Source organism: Artemia sp. Qi Xiang Cuo, chromosome 8, assembly GCF_049724085.1.
Source record: "Artemia sp. Qi Xiang Cuo chromosome 8, ASM4972408v1, whole genome shotgun sequence".
NCBI lineage: Eukaryota > Metazoa > Arthropoda > Branchiopoda > Anostraca > Artemiidae > Artemia > Artemia sp. Qi Xiang Cuo.
The window spans coordinates 61,358,200-61,378,496 of NC_142801.1; positions in this window are offsets into that span (position 1 = coordinate 61,358,200).

Here is a 20,297-nt window from a genome sequence, read left to right on the forward strand (position 1 = left end):
GAAAGGACTAGTGTCATTTTTAAAAGTCAAAAGCGGTTGGAGGGCATCTAACTCCCCTATCCAACCCACCATATCCCCAAACACAATGAATCAAAATTTTGAGATAGCCATTTTTTTATACGTAGTTGAAAGTTTTGAAAATTATGTCTTTGGGGAGGACTATCCCCCTACAGCCCTCAGGGCACGGGATGTAAGTTATGCCCTGGGGCATATAAGGTTTTTAATAGAAAGCGTTGTCGTGAAAACTTCAAAAAGGGCTCACTAGATTGGAAATTGAAAGGGCTAGTGCCCTTTTTAATAGTTGAAATTAATTGAAGGACAACTAACCCACCTCTCACGCCCGCCATTTCCCAAAACATATGCAATCAAAATTTTGAGATACTATTTTGTTCAACGTAGTTAAACATTCTGAAAATTAGGTCTTTGAGGATGATAATCTCCTCAAGCCCTCAGGGCTAGGGTTGTAAGATATACTCAGGGGGTATATAAGGTTTTCTAGAAAGCGTTGTCGTAGAAACTTGAACAAAAGCTCATTTGATTGGAAATTGAAAGGGTTAGTGCCCTTTTTAATAGCCAAGAGTGATTGGAGAGCAACTATACCTCCTCTCACGACCACCATTTCCCCAAACACATCCAATTAAAGTATTGAGATAGGCATTCTCTTCAACGTAGTTGAAAGATCTGGAAATTATGTCTTTGAGGATGACAAACCCCCCAAACCCCTCAGGGCAAGGGTTTTAAGTTATGCCCTGGGGGCATATAAGGTTTTATAGAAAGTGTTTTCGTAGAAACTTCAAAAAGGGCTCACTCGATTAGAAATTGATAGGACTACTGTCCTTTTTAAAAGTCGAAAGTGAATGGAGTGCAAGAAACCCCACTCTCACGTCCACCATTACCCCAAACACGTCCAATCATTATTTTAAGATAGCTGTTTTTTTCAACGTAGTTGAAAGTTCTGGAAATTAGGTCTTTGAGGATGACAATCCTCCCCCCCTTCACAGACTTCAAGGCAATGATTTCAGCTATGCCCTGGGGGCATATATGGTTTGTTTTTTTTTATAGAAAACCCTCTCACGTCCACCATTTCCCCAAACACTTCCAATAATATTTTGAGATAGCAAGTTTGTTCAACGTAGTTGAAACGTTCGGAAACTATGTTTTTGAGGGTGTAACTCTCCCCACAGCCCTCGGTGCAAGGGTTTTAAGTTATGCCCTGGGGGCATATAAGGTTTTTATAGAAAGCGTTGTCGTAGAAACTTCGAAAAGCGCTCATTTGACTGGAAATTGAAAGGGCTAGTGCCTTTTTTAACAGTCGAAAGTAATTGAAAGGCAACTAACCCCCCTCTTACGCCACTCATTTCGCCAGACACATTCAATCAAAATTTTGAGATAGTCATATATTTATGGCTATCTCAAGAGGTTAATAAAACCTCTTTACCATACCATCCAAGAAGTAAAGCTCTTAGTACCTTTTTTTAGAGGTTTCGGCAGTTTCTTTTTCTCGTTAAGATTAGTCAAGTATTTCTTGTAAATTGTACAAGCAAGTCAGAAACCAACTTACCAGTTGTCTACTGTAGCCACTAATCCTCTGCTTGATTTTTATCAATTATACTTACTCAAATTCACTATATATATATATATATATATATATATATATATATATATATATATATATATATATATATATATATATATATATATATATATATATATATAAACAAAAAATCGCGAAGAAAGGAAACGAGGACAATTAACAGCCAGTGAACAAATTGAAAAATTATGCAAATATTTCGGTCAAGACTTCCGCTTGACCGTCCTCAGTGCAGAATAAAACTGATAAAAATATAAAAACCAAACCTTAAAATAAAAACACCAAACCAAAAGTGGACGACCCTTTCCTAGTAACAGTGAAAGGGTAACTCTTTCACCGAAAGTCAAAAGTAATCGGAGGGAGAATCGCTCCTCCCCCGCCACGCCTATCATTCCCAAAAATTTATGATCAACATTTGTATCTGGCCATTTTATTCAACGTAGTTGAAAGCTCTAGACCTTATGTGTTTGAGGATCAAATCCTCCCCCCATAACTCCCATGAAAAGGATTTTAAGTTATGCCCTTTAGACAAATAAGGTTTTTATAAAAAAGTTTTATTGTAGATGTTTCATAAAGGGATCATTCGATTTGAAATTGAGAGATCAGTGCCTTTTTTTTAGTCGAAAATGATCAGAGGGCAAGTTTTGATATAGCCATTTTGTTCGGCCCATCAGAAAGGTCTGATAATTATGCCTTTGAGGATAACTAATCCTCCCAGCCCTTAGGGCAAGGGCTGTAAGTTATGCCATGGGGACATATATGGTTTTTATAGAAATTGTGGTAATATAAACTTCGAAGGGGGCTCATTGTATTGGTAATTAGACGTTCTATTGCTCTTTTTATGAGTCAAAGGAATCAGAGGGCAGCTACCCCTTCCATCCTACACACACGTTGTATTGTCCCAAAGTGTGTCTAATAGAAATTTTGAGATAGCCATTCTATTTAAAATAGTCTAAATATCATATAACAAGGCGTTGAGGGTTGTAACAAACCCCAGATGTTAAGGGCAGGGTTGTAAGTTATGCCCAGGGGGTATTTAAGTTTTTTATGGAAGGGATGGTTGTTTAACTTTAGAAGAGGCTCAGTCTTTCTCCGTGGAAATGACTATATCAATATAAAACTAACAGAAATTAATAAAAAAAATTTTGCACAAAATAAGTTTTTCAAAAAAAAAATAAGGAGCTCCATTAAACCAAAAATGAACAAAAATAGAATCAAAGAATCTACCAAGCATACGACTACCACAAATCAGTATCAACAAATATATGAAACCCAAAACTAACAGAAATTAAAATAAGTCAAACTCAAAACAAGCAGAAATTAATCTGAGTAGGGTTCTAAACCCTATGCTTTCTAAAAGCCAGAATATAATTTGTATTTTACTGAAAAATTCTTTTAAATGTTTTCACTTTTATAAATTTAATAAATAAAAATTAATTAAGATTTTTAAGGAATAAATATCAACATATGTATATTAAACTGACAATCCACCTTTTTTCCAGTAAATTCATTTGAATTTTTTCAGCAAAGTAGAAATTATATTCTGGCTTTTAAAAAGCATAGTGTTTAGAGCCCTACTCATATTAATTTTTGCTCGTTTTGAGTTAGATATTGTTATTTCTTTCAATTTCTTTTCGTTTTGGGTTTAATTTATTTATTGATACTGATTTGTGGTAGTTGTAAGCTTGGTAGATTATTTGATTTTTTCTTTGTTCATTTTGGTTTTAATGGAGTTTTTCAATTTTTTTTTTTGAAAAACTTATTTTGTAAAAAAAGTTTTTTTTGATTAATCCAAAGCAAGATTCGCTTTTCTCACCAGCCCCCTCACAGATGAAGCAAACAGTTAAAACGGTATCATCAGCAAACGAGGTAAGACACACGTCTTTCAAGTACAAATGCATGAGATAAACATAGATGAGGTAAATTAGACCTTTGTGGTGACAAAGGTCTGAGCTAACACTGACATGAGCTAACACTAACCTTTGTGATACTCCACACCTCACTGGAAATGCTGCTGAGCTCACATCATTCAACACTACTTTGAGGGATCTCCCTGTTTGATAGCTTTCAAACCACTTTAAGCACGTTCCGCGGACACCTAGCGACTCCATCCGACTTAGCAGCGTTTTGAAAATCAAGCATATCGAATGCTTTGCGATTTTCTAGAAGTACAGACAAAGATGTTTCACCTCTGTCCATACCACTATTAATTGATTCCACAAGTTGTTGTAAAGCATTCGTAGTCCAGTGCACTTAGCGAAATCCGAATTGAGACTCTAACAGCAAACTATTAGCCCGGAAGAAACTATATAGACATTTATGAACAACTTTTTTTTAATAATTTTGAAAACAGTGGAAAAATCGAAATCGGTCTCCAATTCTCCGTTTCCTTTTTAGAGCCATATTTTTCGCAACTTTGAGCTGATCAGGGAAAATGTCCTTTTCAAGTGACAGGTTTATAATAAAAAGCAGACACGGTAGAATAGAATGTATTATTGCCTTAAAAGCTCGAAGAGATAAGCCGTCCACTCCCGCAGAATTTGATTTCAGAGATTTTATTATTTTAAGCAGATCACCACTTGTACATGGATCAAAGAAAGGCTAAATCAAAACTCTTACCTCCCTTATCACATATAATGTTTTTTTGAACCTGTTGACAACTATTTTTTTACTCTTTACAACCAATATTAGGGAAAAAATTACCAAGTTTATTTACAATTCCAGACTTATCATCACGGGTAAACCTTTCAAGTTCCCCCTCCCCCAATTTCAGCATTCCCACCGGTCACTTCTTTTATCTTCCTTTAGCTTACTTTTTATTCTATATTTGTGGTGAGTTTCAACTGCAGGTCTTCTGAGCAAGCTTCGTTTTCCATTGGATAGTCGCCACTGAAAACGCGTTCCAAACACGCCACTGGTACTATTTTGCCATCAATACTCAACTTGTCGCGAGTAATCTGTTAATCCCATCTCCTGGATCGAGGCACGATTGATTTGCATGAAAACTATCCCTTTTTTTTAGCCATGAGTGCCAACTCTCAGCGTACCGTGAGGCGAGAGTCACCCTAAAATACTACTTGATGTGATCTGCCGTCCCCCCACTCACTTAAAAACAGGTTGAAAGCCTTTAACAGAGTCCGTGAACTTTTGAACTTACGAAGTATGGCAAAATAAGGTTAGGAATATAATGGTAGCCGTATTTGTATCCAAGTTCTCTGTACAGCGTGCTTTCGATATTTGAGATTTTTACCGTGGTATAACAACACAAAAATTGTATAGAATTGGTATGTGGCAGATATAACATCAACGCTAGAGTTGCTGCGCAAGGGGCTGTCCGAGTCTCTTGTTCGAAGTCTGATCTTAAGGGCGTTTCCCATATTTACGCCTATTTAGTTTTTCTTGTTTTTAATCTTGTATCTTTTTTTCTTTGCATGTTATTGCTCAGTTTTTTCTGGTCTTACGTCTCCATATGTAAAATCAAATTTTTATCTGTGTATCTTGTATGCATTACCACAGTGTTCATCCGATCGCCAAGAAACTTTAAGAATTTGTTGAGTATACTCTTGCGACGGTTCTACGTATAAAATCCCTTCCCCAAGGCCCTCTTAACTTTCGAATACTTTTTTGAATGACTGAAATTAGAGACCCTTGAACACAAATACTTGGAATAAATAACATTGAGGTTGTAAAGCAGAAGCTAATAATCCTAGTCTAATTTCTCAAATACTTTTAAATTCAAACATAAAATTCCTATTGGTACACGGGGGGAGGAATATTCGTGTCACACTTTCCACGAGGAGGGAGGATTTTCCAAGGGGGGAGGTTTCCCCAAAGAGGTAGTTGTGTGAAGGAGAATTTTTCAAATACTTCTAAAGTTGAAAATACGTTCGTTAAGATTCTAAGGCCACTACGACTTCTTGCAACTACAGCAGCAGCTACTTTTGCCTGCAACAACTTAGGAGTGTAACTGCGACTATTTGTGACTACCACTGCTTGCAATTATGACTGCAACTACTTGTGGGTGCACTTGTGACTACTTGTGGCCGTGTCTGTGACTACTTGCGACTCCGACTACTGTGACTCTGACAACGACTACCTGTGAATGCGACCAGTTCTGACTGTGACCACTTGCGACTGGGACTACAACTACCTTTGACTTTGACTACTTTCGGTTGCCACTACAATTACCGGAGACTACTACTGCAGCTACTGCTGCGATGGTGACTGCTACTCCTAGCACTACTACTACTATTACTACTGCGATCGAAGCCGAAGAATTTAAGTGCATCGAAGTTTTTAAAATGGCATAGATACAGTATCTCAGGAACGGAATAGGATTTTAAGTTGAAACTTTTGGGGAAAGTCAAATGGGATGTGAAACTAAATCAAAAGATACTATGTGAATCTCGATTGTCAAAATGACGTCTGAGCAATATATCAGGAACAGCTAAAGGTACTGCGTTGGAACTTTCAGGACATGCTGTTGGGGGTGTTAAACTAAATAAATAGGTAGTATGTGTATCCAAGATTGTGAAAAGGGCGCATCTGCGATATCTCAGGAACCTCTTGGGGTATTAAAGTTGAAACTTTCGGGGAATTTGACAAATGTGGGAGGTGTTGAACGAAATAAAAAAGAAACGATAGGCCTACGGGTTCAGATGTTCAAAAGGGAACATCTGCAATATCTCAGCAATGGCTAACGGTATTAAGTTGACAATTTTTTAAACGTTCATGATCATATTAAAAGAGAGATGTTGAATTATATCGAACAAAGACGTAATAGGAATCCAGGTGGTCAAAAGGACGTATCTGTAATATCTCAGGAACGGCACAGAAACGGTATTAAGAAAATGGTGTTTGAATTTTATCCTATGCTAAGTCCAACAGGGGTGTAATTTGCAATAGGGCAGAGGGGGGAAATTTTCTCTCCCAGACCTCAGTTGCCCCCCCCCGCCAGACACCAGGTTTCTCCCCAAGCTTAAATTTAGTTTCTTCAAAAATATTATCAAAACGAAGAGAAGCCTGCATAATTCAAATATCCACAGAAACAGGTCAGTTTTCTTTAGTATATCTTTATCTTTGTGGTACCATATGGCTCATTTTTCAGTTTTCAGTGTCATTTTCACTTGCTTTGAGAAGTTTGCCTCCAAATTTGCCCCCTCCCTCCCTTCATGATTTTGACAAAATTACGCCACTGACTTCCAATAGTTTTTTATCACAGGTAAACACCCTGGCTACTTTTTTTCCGCACAAGATACATTATTTTGGTGGAAAGAAAATGGTGTTTATGTTTTATCAGATACGCTTTATTCTATTATTCATATTTTATCCTTTAGATGAGTCCAGCAGTTGCATATTAAACTACAAATTGCATTTCGTTTCTTCTGTGATTTAAATACCATAAAGAAGAAAAGAAATATGTGATTAGTATTCATGGGAGATCTTTTTGCCGCAAAGAATATTTGAAGAAGGCTTTTCCCTTTTATCCTCCAGTATCTTTGTTGTAAGATTGTTACGGTTCAAATCAGTTTTGCATAATCTTATTCTGTAACCGTGACCTTTTTCTTCTCGATTTTGGTGTGAAAAAACTCCTCGGCAACTTATGGGAGCTTTTTTGTTTTATAAACTCACATAGGAGCATTAGTGCCTTTTTTTTCTTTTCTATTTTTGCAGAAAAAAGAAAGTTTTAATCATAATACCATAAACCCGTTGTAGTGTTCAGGCTTTACTCAAAACTCACAAATACTGACATACGCACAATATGGCTGACTGACATAATGGTAATGACACAATGGCTGACTGACATACTCAAAAATACTGCCTCTCAATTCCAACACGTATAAATTTTTACCGAAAAATATCCGAAATATATAAGAGTGGAAACGGGTGCTAGTGTTGAGAAAGAATCATAGTGCCACAGTTCTTTTGGCTTTCAGAAACTGATAATGGAAAGATAATGAAATACCCCCCAACTACAAGCTGCCCTTAATATTGTTATGGATGATTTTCCAAATCAAATTTTCCAGACGTTAGGTCTTTCAAATAATTAATTACCCTAAATTGCACTGTACATGCCTCTTAAAGTTTTTTAAAACACAATGGATGGTTTTTACCAGCAAGGGCATATTCAGGAGTTTTTTGGGCGGGGGGGGGGAGGGGTGGCTTGGAAGGTACACAAAAAATTTAAAAACGTATTAAAATTTATCTAAGTGCATTTTTGGTACGTTTTACGAGTCGGACAAATATTTCGTGGAAGGAGGGATCAAACCCTGTACCCACCCTCCTGGATACGGCCATGGGAACCACAAGTCAGTTACCTACCAACCAAATTTTCCTGAGCTAATCTACGCCTCCTTTTTGCTAATTAGGTTTTGAAGTTAATTCTTGAGAATAAGTAATTTTGATTTAAAATTATTAATGGCAGAGAAACTTCAGCTTTAATCCTACAAGAATTACAATTAATAATCGCAATTACTTTTGAAATCTTCTGCGTTTCAATGACGACGGCGGACGCTGCAGTAAAGATGGCGTTGATTTTTTCCCCTATGTTCCCATATGAAATTGCCAAAGATATCCTGTTTGGCTTTTACATTGACCATGATCCAAAGAAAAGAATAATAGTTCATTATTTTCGTATTATCCTGGCCTGATTTTGGGTAGACAGAAAACCTCTCCCAACAACATTTTTTAGGGCCAGAAACATTTTCTAGAAACTAAATATGTAGCTGAAGTTTTATTTATATTTGGCAACCCAAATACACATAACATGTTATAATTTAGTTCAACAATCTCCTCAAAATTCCCTGAAAGACTCATCTTAATGCCCTTCGTATGTTGGGAAAGTAGAAGTCAAACATGCATACCTTTTCTCAATCAGAAGCAACGCTGTAGCGTTGCCTATAGTAAAGGCCATACGACTCCAATGTTTTATTAATATTATTATTTATAATTTTTTTTCCAAAGAGGCACTTCATACGGAAGGGGTCGTCGTAGAAACTTAAAAGGGGTCTCATTCGATTGGAAATCGAGAGTTCTTGTGCCCTTTTTAATAGTCGAAAATGATTGGAGGGCAACTAGCCACCCCCCACGCCCATCATTCTCCCAAACACATCCAATCAAAATTTTTAGATAGCCATATTGTTCAGCGTAGTTGATTTCCAGATAGAAAATATATTTTTGAGGAGGACACTCCCCCACAACCTTCATAGCACGGGCTTTAAGTTATAGCCTGGGGGCATATAAGGTTTGTATAGAAGGTGTTGTCGTAGAAACTTCAAAACAGGCTCAATCGATTGGACATTAAAGAGCTAGTGCCCTTTTTAATGGTCGAAAGTGATTGGAGTGTAACTAGCCCACCTCCCCCCCCACGCCCATCATTTCTCCAAACACATCCAATCAAAATTTTGAGATAGCCATTTTGTTCAGCGTAGTTGATTTCCACATACAAAATATATTTTTGAAGAGGACACTCCCCCACAACCCCCAGGGCAAGGGTTTTAAGTTATACCCTGGGGTGCATATAAGGTTTTTATAGAAGGTGTTGTCGTAGAAACTTCAAAAAAGGCTCATTCGATTGGAAATTCAAAGGAAAAGTGCCCTTTTTAATAGTCGAAAGTGATTGGAGGGCAACTAGCCCCCCCCCCCCCACGCCCATCACTCCCCCAAACACATCAAATCAAAATTTTGAGATAGCCATTTTGTTCAGCGTAGTTGATTTCCAGGTATAAAATATGTTTTTGAGGAGGACAATCCCCCAAAACCCTCAGGGCAAGGGTTTTAAGCTATGCCCTGGGCATATAAGGTTTTTATAGAAAGCGTTGTCGTAGAAATTTCAAAAAAGGCTCATTCGATTGGAAATTCAAAGGGATAGTGCCCTTTTTAATAGTCGAAAGTGATGTTATTTGGGCCAAACGAACGAACAGAAATTAAAATTAACTATCTTACAAACGTAAAGATAACCGGTGCAAACCATAAATAAATGAATAAATCTTATATAGCTTTAATATTTTTTATTACTTTCCCCCAGAACTGCTTTATATGCAAGGGTTAAAAATAACATTTTGTTAAAAATAGTTGAAAGTTGTTAAAAATAGTAACAAAACTCTGGCGTCGACAAAACCCCCCAGGGCCCGGGGGCAGGAAGGGATTCTCATATAAACTTCAGAGATGGCTCATTTGATTGGAAATTGGAAGTTCTAGTCCAGCTCTTAAGAGTCAAAATTGATCGACGGGCAAATAAGCCCCCCCCCCCACACGCCCTTTTTCCCCATACCCTCCTTTTGAACTAATTCTGTTTATACCTGAAGGTCCAATGAGAGTTAAAATGTTTTAGTATTAACAAAAACACCTATTAGGCATCTGCTCTCCTCCCTAACAAGGAAAGAAACAGAGAGTGTAAGGCAGTGGCGGATCCAGGGGAGGGGACACTCCCCCAAAACCCTCAAGGCAAGGGTTTTAAGTTATACCCTGGGGGCATATAATGTTTTTATAGAAGGCCATGTCGTAGAAACTTCAAAAAAGGCTCATTCGATTGGAAATTCAAAGGGCTAGTGGCCTTTTTAATAGTCAAAAGTGATTTGAGGGCAACTAACCCCCCTCTCACGCCCACCTTTTCCCCAAACACATCCAATCAAAAATTTGAGACAGCCATTTAATTAAACGTAGTTTTAAGTTTCGGAAATTAGGTCTTTGAGGATGACAACTCCCCCACAGCTAATCAACAAGACTATGCCCTAGCTAATCAACAAGACTTAAAAGAGTGCATATCATTCAAAAACCTAGTATGCCAGCTTACGTTACCTATTTATAACGTCAAATCTGGATCTTGTGCGTTAGATATATTTTTAAAAGACACACAACAGGAAGAAATACCTTATTCGTGCGAAGCTTTGATAGGAAGTACTAAACGAGAAATATTTATACACCTTAGAAATGATCTTTGGTTATTTTCTGTTCCAAGAGAAACTGTTGGAACTTTGTCTTGTTATTATAATACAGAAAGAATCGATCCAAGTTACAGGACCGAATCGCTATTGCAAGATGTGGGTACGATAACAATAAAACAAGGATGTCGACTTATAACTAAAAAATCAACAGTTCAAACGCCGTTAATTACCACGAGCACAAATATAATAAGTCCTAAAATTACCGATTTTAAGGCAATCAACCTGTCGTACACTATTCCCAATATAGAAAGTGAGGAAATGAAAACCTCAATATGGTCCGAAATAGAAAAGAATAAAGGGACATTACCGCTTACAAAAATAAGAGAAACATTAGACTCCCAGATCCCCCTATTTACAAATGAAGACCAAAGATTAACGTACGTGGATAATAGATACGGATTATTCTCAACTTGGTGGAACATACTACTGACCGTATGTTTCGTATTTGCGATTTCCCTGACCCTGAGAACCTTACTGACTTTTAATTAGTGAAAAAATTTTGAGACTAAGAAGACAAAACCCAAAGGAAGAACACGGAGAAACGGCTGAAATGCAAAAGTTAAACCCGGAACCCCACGAAAACGTCTAAGCCCAAAAAGGGAAGACATTAGAAAACGAGGGGGTATAGAGGTCTCCACTCGTCCTTGCTATGTCTAGTTCCCTCATTGTAAGCGTTATTTACGTAAAACCGTGCAGTTGCGACGCTGCAACAAGCGTTTCTTAACAGAACGGACGTGCGTGAACAATGAAGGCATGAAATATGTTGTAAACTGAGACTTCAAACATAATGACGTAGCGTAACTTATGTTTAAATGATTATTTTAAATCTAATGTAGAATTAAATAAGTGTTTAAGCAAATGGAAATAAAGTTTGTGTAATAGCGTATACTAAGGAGCATAATAAGAGACATTACTTAAAGTTAACAGAAAATAATCTCTTATATCGTCGTTATTCTATAACAACTTAGAAGAAATTCCTATGTTTTAGGTTTCCCAATGGAAATTCTATATATTTGAAACCAACATGATAATAATGTCGCTTTGGTAAAATCAATATATGTGTAATAATATTAGTGTATTTGTTTAATATGGTCTTGTAGCGTAAAACTCGCCATAAATGTGCCCAATCGTATTACCTATTATGTATTATGACTACTCGTTTTAAAGAACGTGTGATTCTGCCTCGTTATTTTATTATATTGGAAATCATTCATTACAATACGTTGTCCAGTGCAGATACAACCAAGTAGCATCTATTTTCATCATCCCTCAACCAACGAAGAGTACTCACCATAAATTACAGGCAACGAAGCTAGGACGAGAATCACGGTTACCTTTTTGATCGTTGTCCCTCGATCACAAACCATATTATGTATCAGGTAACACTATCTAATGAATCTCAGTATCCATTGTATTACCGAACTATATAAAAACAACAATCCTGAGAATCCCATCGACCAGTACAAGATATAAGTACATAAATATCACCCTTGATAATCCTTATGGACCCATGCGCCATAGAACTGTATAGTTATAATATTTGATGACCCCAAATTATTTACGTGTCGCAGATTCACGCGTTGAATCCCTTTCGACCATTTCTCGGAATCCATCCTATCACCTCTACCAAATGCGAAAAGTTCATATCTCTGTTATACCATAAATTTTACGAGATAATTTCCGAAAAATGAACCTGGAAACCAACCACTGAATTACAGAAACCAAAATTAACCCCAGTGATTAACCCCTTAGTGACAATATACTCGTCCCACAAGTTAAGAACGATAAGTTGAAGGAGTCACTAAAGTTTGATGTCAACCCATTCCAAATTCAAGCATCTCTTCGCCTGTGATCAACCAAGGAATCACCACAAAATCTAATAGATGCTAGCCATGCACAAACAATTTTATAAGAGAACTAATGTGCTCTAAGTGCACGAACGAACAATTTTATACGAGAAATACATTCTCTGTGTACTTTAAAATATCCCAAGAATGATGCTGAGAAGAAAATCAACCCACCTATTATCAACGCGGTCCCAGTGTTCAACCCCTTAACGATAAAGCACCTTATGAACTATCCAAAAACAGCAGGTGAGAATAAACTCTGATATGAAAATTCTAAACACCTGTACCGGGAAGCATCATTTCCCGTTTGACAACTAGAGAAAGTGTTTCGTCCAAGATGAACATAACCATGCTCGAACTATTGTGTGTAGAAACCGTATTGTAAATGGTTTAAAATTTTTTGCCAAGACGAGAATATTAAAGGATCATAATTTAGAACAGAAAGAGTGTGTATACTAAGAGACACGTAAAATGGAGAAATGGACATAAATTTGCAGATGCCACATTTCGATAGTTTTAATAAATTAACAACTATGACAATTTATTATTAGAATAATATAACGAACAAACCCAGTGAAAATGTTTTAATGATTACCAGTGAACATAGTGAACATATTATTATATGCTTTAAATCGTTCATATATATATATATATATATATATATATATATATATATATATATATATATATATATATATATATATATATATATATATATATATATATATATATATATATATATATATATATATATATATATATATATACATATATATATATATGTATTGCTAGTTACTTAGATACAGTTAATATAAAATCGATGTATTTCCCTATTAATTTAGCGTAGATAGGAAGCATAATTATCCTATAGTTAGCAAAGGAAAAAAAAACTTGTAAAAGTTGCATTTTCAAAAAAAAAAATCTTGTAGTAATAGTAGAATATTTCCAACCACATAAAACATTTCCCATGATAAGGTTTTATAAAATTGGAAATGCAGGAGTCATCATTGTCAGATGGAGAAAAAAAATCTTTAGTATAGTAGCTAGGCTGTAACCATAGATAATCTTAGTCCGGTGGAGGAACATTAGAAAAGGATATATAATAAAATAAGAAAAGTAATACAGAAAATTTTTTAAGCACTCCTGATTAAGCTTAAATAAAAGTATAAAATAATACAATGTCAACCAAAATTATGCAAGACAAATAGTAAATAAATCGCAAATATTTCAAAAACCCAAGGGCAAGCAAATCCTAATGACAGGACGTCATTAAACAATGGGAAGGGTAATATGTACTGTGAGTAATATATGATATATCTAAAATATAAAAAAGAAAATAAAATTGTTTCTGAGGATATTTCCGATAAATGCCTCGTAGCATTCCAGACGTTTTGTCTTACAGACCGACTATTAAATCAAGGAAGACGGTTTTGAATTTCGCGAAAATACTTGGCAATAAAAAATCACGAGATACAAAGTTCACAGAAAGTTTAAGTTATCATAGGAGTATGAATGCCTAATCCTTAGAATATTGAAAATAAATTATTGGGCAGTCAGATAGCATAATGAGTTTAGTTTGCAAACATAATTACAAAGTAGCAGACCCTCCACAGCAGTTGCGCCATTCGTGAAATAAATCTTAGCGCGCAGAATCAAGACTAGTGTTTTATAGGGTTAGAAAAGCGTTTTTTCGGGGCATTATTACGATTACAGGCATTATGATTACAGACATTATGTTTCTACCATTCTGCGAGCAATTATGAAATTATTATTCTGACTGAAGTGAAGCCTTGCTCATATACATACGTTGTTTTACACCTGAAATGTAAGTCTCAATAAAACCATTAATTTTCTATTTCTGTTTTTTCTTATTATATATTCTCATCGCACGGTAGATAGCTAGTTCAATTGTGCTCCATAGGCAGCGCTCCTATGGAATCTGATAACCCCACAAAGAATGATTACGCTCCTGGATTGACGGCTCCCCAGCCTAATTAATCACCTCACAAGGAAATTCAAATTTATTATTTAATCTATTTTATTTTCTCCCATAGGGAGTGGCGCGGTCACCCATTTATCTTACTCCCCCTTACAAGTGGTGTAATCTTTAGCGGCACAAGTTTAAAATAGTAACGGCGTAATAAAACTTAACGGCACAAGTGGCGTGATACTTAATGGTATGAGTGGTGCGGTTCTTTCCATCCCCCATTGCAGTTGGCGTAGTCATAAGCGGCACAGGGCCGACAACCATTGAAATTCACGAACCAATAAAATTCCCCCGGCAGAACTGGCGGTATCTGAATCTAATTAAGCAAAATTCCCCCGGCAGAGAAGCCAAGCCTGAAATCTCTTCTGTTTAAGTTCACTTTTCCTCTTCAGAAGCGATGAGCGAGTTTATCGGACAGACTTGCTCATATCGTCGGATAAATACACTTTAGAGAATATCGGACAATTATTCATGGAGGCTTTTTCCCTATAAGCTTGATCGCGAAGTAGTTTGTTTGCCTGCAAAATAGGAAACTTATCCTTAAAGTTGTGGAGTTGGATTTTAGAGAATTTTTTATTTAATTCGGTGACCAGGAATTCACATTGAATATGTAATTTCCGCAGTCATTCACCAATTTTTTCCACGCCCTCTTCTTTCGTCAAACACTTTAGGTTCCAGGCTATGACGTTACTTCGTCGGTCAGCATTTTCTAAGATCAGTACTTTATTTTTTAAGGGTCCAAGCCTGGGGTTATCACAGGACTGGTTCGCTGATAGCTGGAGGTCCTTATCCTCCTTCTGTTGATTAACGATTGCGTCATCGTGAACTTTTTTGGAACTTTCAAAATTTTGGGTCCTTGATGATAGATTACTTATCTCCCTTCTGATTTCTAACATTTCACTTCTCAATCCTTGTATTTCTGCTTGAATGTTTGTTACAGTTGATAATACCTGTTGGATATTTGTTGCGCGGCTTTGAATTGATTCATGTATTGTTGCACTATCAGTGGATTCTAGATCCATATGTCTTTCATATGTCAGTTCATTTTCAGAGTTCAACGAGTGAAGAGCTAAACAAGTTTTCAATTGAATCGGATATAGTCCTTGCTGAAATTTGTGGAACTTGTGTAAGGAACCAAGAACATAGTACAAACGTGAGTACTTTGGGATGGAAGATTGGAGCATTTAGTTGTTGAAGTTTGTTACCTGAAGTGTCCCCCCCCTCGTGGATGCCGATTATAAAATGGCAAAATACAAACAGTTCGATCTTGTCCTAGCTTCATTTCAGAGATGCCCCTTATGGCTATCAGTAGGTATTAAAACGACCAAAGACCAGAAAAATCAAGCTAGATACCTAGTCTTTTGCTACGGTACCCACTCTGAGAATAATATAGCTGAAGCTCATATCCGCAACTGGAATGAGCACTTTAAAGAAGCTTGTACAAGGACAGATAAAGATGTAAATAAGGCTTTTGAAGAGCAGCGCCTATTCCATGATATTTTCAAGACTAAGAGTAAAACATACTTGTCTCTACCCACTAAATCTAAAGTAAAATCCAGCCTGGTGCCTTCAACTCCGACTTCCGCAGCAGCATCAACTTTAAAGAAAATAATAAATGAAACTCAAGAGGAACTAATCAACACTAAGTCCAACCTAATGAATGGCATTTCTCGTGTCGTATCAGGCACAATGAAAGATCACCGAGCTTCTGAAATTATCAGTGAAGATATTGTGAACGAAGTTTAAAATTCTATTTCTCTTGAATATAATACTAAATTTGAAACAATTGAAACAACCCTTCAAAGACTTTATAATGCTGTGAACTTGCTTGAAAATAAAATTTCTAAAATATAGGACAAGGTTGACCAACTTGAGCAGGATACCTTACTTGACACCCTAATTTTCTACGGTGTGAAACCAGACCCCAATGTTGAATTGATGGATAATCTTAATGAAGTGATAACACAAATAATGGACTTGCGAGATTTCAAAAAAATGGACCTCGTAAAAGCTAATCGATTCCGTATGCCTGCAATTCAAACTGAGAATGTGAAAATTGCCCTCATCCTGGTAAAATTTTCAACTTTGGATATTGCTCAAAAAGTGTTTGCAGCAAAAAGTAAGTTGGTTTAGTCAGGTGTATTTGTGTCTGAAAACCTAACTAAAAAGCGTCACGATCTATTAAACGTGGCTCGCAGCACCTTTGGCCCAATAAGTATTAGGTCTGATCATGGACTAGTTCTAGCCAAAGTTTCGGGTGAAACTCGTATACGTAAAATAAACTATTTGCATGAATGAATTAGTATGTGACTAATATTTTTATTTAGTTATTTTTAATTAGTATGTGACTAATATGTTAATATTTTTCTTAATAACTCCTGCTTCCCTTAAAATATTACCTAATCCTTTAATCTTGTGCACCTTTAACCTTAGAAAGTTTCCAAAAACACTGAAAAATGTAAAAATATAGAATTTTTACCACAAAAACAAAATAGAAACAAAAAAACTCCTGCTTCCCTTAAAAGACATAATCCTTTAACCTTGTGAGGGATTCGATAACATTTTCTTGTCAGGATTCATCACTCTTTGCTTAAGTAGTGCTAAGTTAAGTTTGCTTAAGTAGTGAGACCTTTAAAACACTTGAAATGCCCGTCTCTGATATTAATTATATATTTTTTTTACTCTTTCGAATTCCTAAGAAAGCCTTCCTTTTATCCATAAAACACGAAATAAATGAGTATTTTCCTAATTGGTCTAGATCTCAGGGTTGAATACTCCCATAGCATGTTATCATTTAAACTTGAAAACCTTTTAACTATATCCTTTCAATGACTGATGCGATAATACACTAGTAACCTTGACATTCAAAGATGATGCTTTCAAGTTGAATTTAAAAAATAAAAAAATAAACTTTTGGTTAGAAAAACTCCGGGGGGGGGGGAGGGGGTGATGATATTTACCCTTCCAAATCAGCTATAGATGACAACTTTTTCTCACTTGGCAGTTTAGCAAGTGATGCAAGCACGAACAGTACCTGAATGCAGACTATGGGTGCCGAACAGTACCTGAATGCAGACTATGGGAACAAATCCATTCTATAATCCAATTTAGAGTACATTTTTAGATAAAAGATCAACAGTTATAATGGGCTTTTCAAGTGATGAATAGGTTATATCGCGGGAAATTAGGATATAAAATATATTCTAAGAATCTCTGGACCTTTTATTAAAAAGTTAATATTAAAAAATTTATTAAAAAATTAGGATATAAAATATATTCTAAGAATCTCTGGACCTTTTATTAAAAAGAATATTAAAAAGTCAACGAATTTTAATTGAAATCATAAAAATACTGCTTTTAGAGTGGCGTGCCACTCTAAGTGAACCTACATCAACCCAATTTTTTGGATATCTCTCTCACTATGACTGTGTGTCTGATCACTCGAAGTCAGGGTGGGTGTTTCCTAGTCCCAATGCTTATTATTGTTGGGTTCTAGCAAACCTATATCAACCCAACTTTTTGGTCTGTATTGTGTATCCAGGAGGAGAATTCAAGAAAGAGTTTGTTACTTACTTACAATATTTTTTCATAATTTCTTCAGTGAAATAGCTTTATTGAGCGTCCAGGAAGCGAATTCAAGAAAGAGTTTGTTTTCAATTTTTTTTTAGTAATTTCCTGAATTAATATTTCTGTATTGTGCATCAAAACGGGGAATTCAAGACAGAGTTTGTTACTTACTTGCGATTTTTTCATAATTTCTTGAATGAAATTTCCATATTGTGTATCCAAGAGGTGAATTCAAGAAAGCGATTGTTACTTACTTCATAATTTCTTCATAATTTAATGATTTCTTCATAATTTCTTCATAATTTAATGAAATGAATAGAACTATTCTAAAGAATAAGGACGGGTTAAGCTTAAAGATATTTATTGCTTAAACAAATTAATATATTTTTTTGGGAAAAAACACATATTTACATAAAAATAGTACTTAAACTTCACTCTTAAACATCCAGAAACGAGGATCCCATTATATAGAATAGTTTTTACCGTCTCTTATGCATCTATCGCGATCAGGTATGTCCTTAGGTATCCACTGCGCAAAGAACTTAACCTTGTCTTCAGGACGGTGATAAACCCCTTCAAATTTAGGAAACTTAAATTCTTCTAGATTGAAAAGTGGAATCATAGGGTCACACTTTTGAATTAGAACTTTATCTGTAGGTACATTACCCTTTACATAGAGTGCTTCAACCCCAAAAAAGCTGCAAATTTCACTGACTTCCTCCTGAACATTTCTCAGTTCCTGACCTCTATTATTATGTTGTGTATTCACTCTATCGTAGAATCCCAGTCTGTTTATACGACGTAATATACTACTCCACAAGCTTTTATCACAATCAAACATATTATAGTTCACCATCCAGTGATAACAGTCAATTTCTTCGAGTTCCATTGACAATAAAAAAAATGCACATTCAAATATAACACCACAAGATAATTTTTTCAAACCGATAAGTTCTTTGTCATACATTCCTATCATCTTGGAAGCTATTAATGTAGTTGTCAAGTAGAGAAGTACTAGATCAAACTTTTATATCTTCGCTCAAGGTTGAATGGAGTTATGGCTAGGGGGATGAGTCCTAAAACCATCTGAATTCATTGTGGGGAGGAGTCATAAAACCCTTAGAATTCATTGCGGGGAGGAGTCATAGAACTCTCGGTATCTATTGCATTCAAATGAAGTCTGGAAATTACAATTTTGTTTTTATAATTTCTGTATTGTGTATCATAGAGGTGAATTCAAGAAAGAGTTTGTTACTTACTTACTTAATTACAATTTTTTCATAATGACAAATCCGACAACGGATGATGATAATGAAATTTATTAATTCTCATAGATAGGTTTTGTCAATGTTATCCGACGTATCCCGACAAATGATATCGATAAAGAATGTTAATAAAGAATTTGTTCAATTTGATATTTAAATTATGTCGGTGTTATAAAACGTATCTGTCTTGTTTTTCATGAAAAAATATTGAATGAGAACCATCAGTCCTCATCAATAGGAGTATGGGTATGCACACGAATATGTTTTAAAATTTAAATCAAAACTGTCAATCTATTTTTCTGATATGATTTAGAGATGTAAAAAAAAAAAGTTGAATAATTTCGAATTCAAAAAAAAAAATTTAGTTAAAAAAAATAGTTTGTTTTTCATGAAAAAATATTGAATTAAAACCATCAGTCGTTATCAATAGGAGTATGGGTATGCACGAGAATATGTTTCAAAATTTCAATCAAAAGTGTCATTCTATTTTTTCTGATATGATTTAGCGATGTAAAAAAAGTTGAAAAAAATATCATGTTAAAAAAAAAAAGTTGAATAATTTAGAAGTCCAAAAAAATTTAGTTAAAAAAAATAGGCTGTTTTTCTTGAAAAAATATTGCATTAAAACCATCAGTCCTCATCAATAGGAGTATGGGTATGCATAAAAATATATTTTAAAATTTAAATCAAAAGTGTCATTCTATTTTTCTGATATGATTTAGAGATGTAAAAAAAAAGTTGAATAATTTCGAAGTCAAAAAAAAATGTAGTTAAAAAAATAGTTTGTTTTTCTTGAAAAAATATTGAATGAGAACCATCAGTCCTCATCAATAGGAGTATGGGTATGCATTAAAATATGTTTTAAAATTTAAATCAAAAGTTTCATTCTATTTTTCTGATATGATTTAGAGATGTAAAAAAAAGTTGAATAAATTCGAAGTAAAAAAAAAATAAAAAAAAATAATAGTTTGTTTTTCATGAAAAAATAATGAATGAGACCATCACTCCTCATCAATATGAGTATGGGTATGCACAAGAATATGTTTTAAAATTTAAATCAAAAGTTTCATTCTATTTTTTTCTGATATGATTTAG